The following is a 6590-nucleotide window of genomic DNA, read 5'->3' as shown; positions in this document are numbered from 1 at the left end:
CTCCTTCAGCGTCTGCGACATGCTCGGGGAGTGGCTAGGTGCGGCTTACAGATTGCATGGTGACGTTCCCTTTCTCGAAAGGTGCAATGCAGTTAGACGAGAAGGGCTTGAACTGAGCGATAAACCATGGACAGACGCTTTAGGTTGTACACCTGACGTTTCGTATATGCCGCTCAATGAATTGCAACCTCTTGCATCCAACATGTCGCACGAAGATCATAACGGTCGGCGCCTGGCACAAGCGGAAGCCCTAGCCCGCCAATATGGCAACAAAACAGGTGTATACTACGTGGACGCTTCCAGGCCTCACGAGGGGGATGGTACACGGTCGCGGTAGCTCACAACAGCCACACAGGTAATGGCCTCACCTTCAGAGCCCGCAGTCCAACACATGCAGAAGAGGTGGCGATTGCTCTCATGACCTCGCATTCCGATTCAAAATACATGATCACCGACTCGCATGGGGCCTGTTGGAACGTCGAACATTTGCAGTCTTAAAGTTACAACCCGTTCGTAAAGCTTGCCAAGGCACGACGTGAGTGATATGGGCCTGAGGGTTTCAATTTGTATCTTTTTACCAAGTTTAGGTATCATTATTACTTCGGCGTGTTCCCAATCTTCGGGAACCTGTTGTATATGTGGTTTCGGTTCCGTTTTGGGAATCACCTGCCGCTAGAGGCACCAGTGTCGCTATGTGTATATATATGACTGTATGTGGCAATAAAGCGGGATTTGTTTGGTTGCTAGCAGTTCGTGTACTTGGGCGGCACCCGCCGCTACAACATTGGCGACGAGGACGGGATCATTTCGGGGGGCGTGACTTTCGCCGCTTGCTTTCCGGCGCCATGAGCATTTCTGGAATCGCGCCGCCGCCCCCGTTCCTGCCTGTGCCTGGTCGGCCTGCTGTTGCGTGGCCGCAATGGTTCCGCATCTTCGAGAACTACCTGCTTGCTTCGGGGGCCTCTGACTGCACGCCGGATCGTCGCAAAGCACTACTTCTTCACAGCCTCGGCGTAGAAGGTCAGCGCATATTTTACACATTACCACTTCCATCGTTGGACAACGCCAAGCTCGGTGAGCAAACTGCTACTGATAAAGCGTCGGAAGATAGCAAGGGCACAGGCGACACAAGGCCTGAAGTATCGTCGTACGATATCGCAGTTACCGCTCTGCACGCTCATTTTTCGGCAACAAGCAATGTTGTTGCCGAACGGCATCGTTTCAGTAGGCGAGTTCAGCAAGCTGGTGAATCAGTGAATGAGTACATCACAGCATTGCGGGAGCTTTCTGCTACATGCTCTTTTCCTGTCGAAGAAGATTCGCTGCGTGACCAGTTCGTTGCGGGTATTTCGTCTCGAAGCTTACGCGAGCGTCTTCTGCTTGAAGGATCGTCTCTCTCGTTCGCTAGAGCAGTGCTACTGGCAAGGCAGTTTGAGCAGGCGTACAATGATCTGCAAGAATTTCCTTCTGTAGATGTTGGACGCATAAATACTCGTGGAAATACGCCTACGCGTACACCAGAATCCGACGAGAGCTCGAAGCGGGCGCACAACCGCCAGTCTCATTGTTACCGCTGCGGTTCATCCCAGCACAATGCAGCATCAGTTCGCTGTCCAGCCAAAAGCAAGCGTTGTCACCATTGCGGTGTCATGGGTCACTTCCGCTATGTTTGCCAGAAACGAGGCTCCGCTCCGGTGCGTGAGGTAGACAGCCAAGATTCTCCGAGCGAGGAAGTTTTGAGCATTCTGGCTGTGACGTCGGCCGCTCGCTCCGCTGTTCACGTCACAGTTTCGATTGGCCGTGCGGACATAACTTTCCTTGTAGATTCTGGGTCGTCAGTTTCCATTGTTGCACACGATCTTTTTAAGCAGTATTTTGAAGGCCAAGTACTTTTGGCCCCGACTGCTCGGTTACTGGACTATTCAAAACAGCCAATTCCGGTTCGTGGCTGTTTCTTCGCTGACGTTACGTACAAAGCTAGCACAACAAGCCTTCTTTTCTACGTCGTTGAAAAAGGCACCTCACTCTTGGGTATCGATGCCATCAAGGCCCTCGGTCTACAGATTGATGGGTCATCTCTTCAATGCCTTGAAACGACGCTAACTTCTAATTCTCGAAGGGAACAGCGCCCTGACCCGACGAAAGCCGTGCAGACTATTAACCTCCCAAAGGAATTAGTTGGCGAGTTTGGATCTCTTTTCGATCCAGGCTTTGGCCTCGCGAAAGGTTTTGTGCATCACGTCAAAACGCGATCCACGGTGCAGCCAGTGCAATCCAAACTTCGGCGCCTTCCGCTCTCGCTACGACCATTGGTCTCGGAAGAGACTTTACCAGATGAAACTGTATCAGTTGCCCTTATTTCTTCTTGCATTACCAGGGAAGAGTTTGAACAGGTCCAATCGGAAGACAGCACACTGCAACGAATCAAGGCCTACATTGAATCGTCCTGGCCTGCGCAAAAATCTCTGCCGGGTGAGCTTCAACCTTTCTTCAAGCTTCGCGATGAACTGTCAGTGGTGGACAATTTGATTTTGCGTGGCGAACGCCTTGTGGTTCCCGCATCACTTACAGCACGGATAATTACCGCTGCTCATGAGGCTCACCCTGGAATTGTACGAACGAAAGCACGTCTGCGAGAAAAATTTTGGTGGCCAGCCATGGACAGGCAAGTCGAGCTAGCTATTCAAACGTGTAGTATATGTCAGGCAGCGGACAAGAGCACGAAGGTTATGACTGCACCATTGAACCCGGTCCCCTTACCAAAGGAACCGTGGCTAAAGCTCGGCATGGACATTGTTGGCCCATTTGAGACAGCACCACACGATTGTCGATATGCGATCACGCTGGTCGACTACTTTTCTAAGTGGCCCGAAGTATACTTTTTCAACCAAGCCACAACACGCACAGTAACAGACTTCTTGCTGTCAGTGTTCGCACGTGAAGGTTACCCTGAGGAAATTGTTTGCGATAACGGGCCACAGTTTTCATCTCGAGAGTTCCAAGCTTTTCTGCAGGATCGCGGCATCCGCTTGCGGCATTCATCCGTATACTACCCGCAAGCAAACGGACAGGTAGAACGGTTCAACAGAGTTTTTAAAAGCTTTGTTCAAGTGGCTACACTCGAGCAGCGTCCCTTACGCCAAACGGTAACAGAATACTTGGGCATTTACCGTTGTACGCCGCATGCCACAACTGCAGTTGCCCCAGCACTTATCCTGCATGGACGTCTGCCAAGGACTCGGCTCGATGTCGGTGGGCATCCGTCAGCAATATTTGCAACCGACCCTAGTTCAGAGCTCCACCGCCTACGCGAACGGGTGAAGCAAAAGCAGTTATCCAGTAAACTATACACAGACGCTCGCAGGGCCGCAAGGGAAACCAAAGTGGATGTTGGTGACCTTGTACGAGTACGCAAACCGACAACTGCTTTTAAAGGTGACCTGGCCTTTAGCCGCCCAAGAAAAGTGATAAGAAAGCAGGGGCAATCGTCTTTCCAACTTGATGATGGAAAAACATGGAACGCTTCAAAGTTGTCAAGGATGCCACGAGCTTCTGCATCTCTCTGTGGGTGGGGGGAAAGGAGTGATACAAATGACACCGCTAGGGAAAGCAGCTCACCGCCTACTTTGGAGAGACCCGTTTCAGAAGCGCCAACCGGAACTGCAGCTGTGGCTGCTGCGAAGCAGCCGCCTATGCCACCAGTGACCGGCTGTGAGCCGGAAGAGACTTCGCCTGCCGCCAGTGGTTTCTCAGAAGCATCGGGACCTCAGCGTAGGGTACAGCCATCAAGGAATAGACGACCTCCAGACCGCTATGGACACTAAGTACAGCAAGACACGTTTTGCAGTGAACATGAACCTGTCACAATCTGCACGAGTGTTGAGTTTGCTGACGTTGTGAAATAGGGACATAAATGGAGTTGTATCTTGTTTTCCTCTTTTTGTTTTATATTTTTGTATGAAGTGCATAAGACAAGCACATTGTTGTTACTGTAAATATACTTCTGTAAAAGAGCACTAACGTACTAACACTACTAAATCACTAACCCATGTAGCTGTTCTTTTTATAAGGAAGGGAATATGTTGTATATGTGGTTTCGGTTCCGTTTTGGGAATCACCTGCCGCTAGAGGCACCAGTGTCGCTATGTGTATATATATGACTGTATGTGGCAATAAAGCGGGATTTGTTTGGTTGCTAGCAGTTCGTGTACTTGGGCGGCACCCGCCGCTACAACAGAACCGTCTCCGCCTCCCAAGGTTTGTTAAGAAAGCTGACGAGCTCTTGTATGAGGTCGTCGCTCAAGTTGCGGATTAGGGCGTTGTCGATTCTGTCCGCCCCGGCTGCCGTGTTTCTGGTGGTGTTTCTTATGGCCGCGTAAACCTCTTCCACAGTTATGGCTAAATTTTAGGCGACCTTATAAAATTATGTGAACGATATATTGGTGACATTGTGCTGCCGATGTTTTCAGAAATAATGCATCCTTTTTTAGTTTCGCATCCTAACCATGAAGCAACCTTACTACGTACCAGTCGCGATTACAGTTCTCATAAAGCGCCAGCCAAATCACATTGTGATCATAAATCTATCTGTCCGGCTCTGCTAAAATAAAAGAATGGACGTGAATGGCGGCAGATAAAGAATTGCGTTTCTGCTTCTTGCATGCAGAGCCCGAATGACTGAATAACCGCACTTGTTTCTTGAAAACTGGCGTAGTTTCTCTCGATCGTTGTGCTTTTAATAGTACTGCTATTGAAAAACAAAAAAAACATTATCGCTGCAAACTTTTGGTTTGCCGTGAAGCTGGCGTGCAGTTCTTTAGCAGCTGCTTCGAACAGTAAGACATATTTCCTTTTCTAATACAGCTCACCTGGCAAACGTAGGCTGGAGATAAGCTATCAGCTATGCTTGGTAGAACAACCGTGCGCTGGAAATTAAATTCATTCACGCATGGAGAGCACCCTGAAAATAAATACTAAAAGAAGGTTAGGTTTCGTGTGTCTTCAACAGCTACGGTGCTGATAGTAATTGGTATGTAAACATCGCAAAAGTTTTTCGAGATCTGAGGGCGAGAGCTTTTACGTACATCGAATCTCAAGCGCGCGGTAACTTCCAGCCTTACTAAGGAATCCACCAGAGCGTGAAGAAGCCGCTTTTTCTTTTCTAAGACGTGCGCATTAGAACCGGCGTCACCACCACCTCCTCCCGCATGCCCTGCTGCTGCAGCACCACCTGTAAAACTGGGAAGGACCGAACAACGTGCAACGAGTTTCCCTGCACTCCGCCTTATAACACCTTTTTGAGGAGGTAGAGTTGAAAAACTTGCAAATATATGATAAGATCTGCTAGTCGTTCCATTTATTTTGATCATGCCCACTATAGTGCTGTAACACCTATAGTGTGGATTCCCCGTCTGTAGCCGATGTGTTTTTATTCGCCTGTTCCCTCAGATTATGAAACGCAGTTCACCACGATCCTGCGAGAGAAAAGTATATAACAGCTTTTTCTTACCGGTACTCACCCATGAGGCCGGAACGTGCTGGGTACCGATCAGGATTCAAGTTTAGTTGAGCACAAGAGAGCTAGCTAGTGGAAGAGGGCAGAGTGGGTCATAAAAGAAACCGGGGTGAATGGTATTCTAGACGAAGTGAAGAAGCAGAAACGGCCTTGGTCAGGACAGGCAATGCGACGGCGAGATAACCCGTGGCCATCAGTCAACGGCGTGGACAGCAAGACAAGGCAGGCGTAGCACGGGACGGCAGAAAATTACGAGGGCGAGTGAAATAAAGAAGTTGGAGGGGATAAGACGGCACCAGCTGCCCAAGGACCGTGTTAATTGTACAGGTATGGGCGAGGCCTTTTTCCTGCAGTGAACGTAGTCAGGTTGATCATTATGATTCGTTTGTTTGGTTGTCTGTTTGTCAGAAGCCTGCCTTGTATTTTATTGATTTATGGGGGATGAACGTCCCGAAGCAACTCAGCTTATACGGGACGCCGTACTGAAGGGCTCCGGAAATTTCGACCACCTGGGGTTCTTAACGTGCACAGACATCGCACAGTACACGCGCCTCTTGAATTTCGCCGTCACCCAAATTCGGCCGCCGCTGCTGGGATCGAACCTGCGCCTTTCGGGTCAGCAGGCGAGCGCCGTAACCACTGAGCAGCCGCGCCGGGGTACCTGCCTTGTTTGTCTCAGGCTGCCAACCGTCCCTCCCAGTTGTGGGCCACCCGCCGGGCGTGTATATATGGGGTGTTTCAGGGAACACTTTAAAAAATTTTCAAAACAATTCTTTTTGGGTGAAAATATGGCTTTTGGGGCATAGTATTATGAGAGTTGGCGGACTCCAGAAAACCGGTCAATATTCTGAAGTAGTGAGGTGGTTAACTATTTAATAATAATAAACTTTTCAAGTAGTAAAATTGGGCACCTGGTCGAAACTGTAGCCGGTCGTTTTTTAGACGGTCGTTGGCTGCCCTATCATAGTTTGGAATTTCCAAAACGCGGTTACCCTTGGCGCTACGGCTCGAGAAAATTTGGCTTTTTTACCGGCACTCGAGGGGTTGCTTTTCATGCATGCTTTCGAAAGCGCAT

At 49.5% G+C, this 6590-nt stretch overlaps 1 pseudogene; it reads left to right on the top strand.

Annotated features, from left to right (window-relative positions):
- Positions 1-635: 635 nt before the first annotated feature.
- LOC149326456 (uncharacterized) lies at positions 636-2103 on the top strand (annotated as a pseudogene).
- The last annotated feature ends 4487 nt before the right edge of the window (positions 2104-6590 follow it).

The sequence above is a fragment of the Amblyomma mixtum genome, chromosome 10 (genome assembly GCF_055824585.1).
Source record: "Amblyomma mixtum isolate Tamu chromosome 10, ASM5582458v1, whole genome shotgun sequence".
Lineage (NCBI taxonomy): Eukaryota > Metazoa > Arthropoda > Arachnida > Ixodida > Ixodidae > Amblyomma > Amblyomma mixtum.
This window is presented reverse-complemented; position numbering and strand designations above follow the sequence as displayed.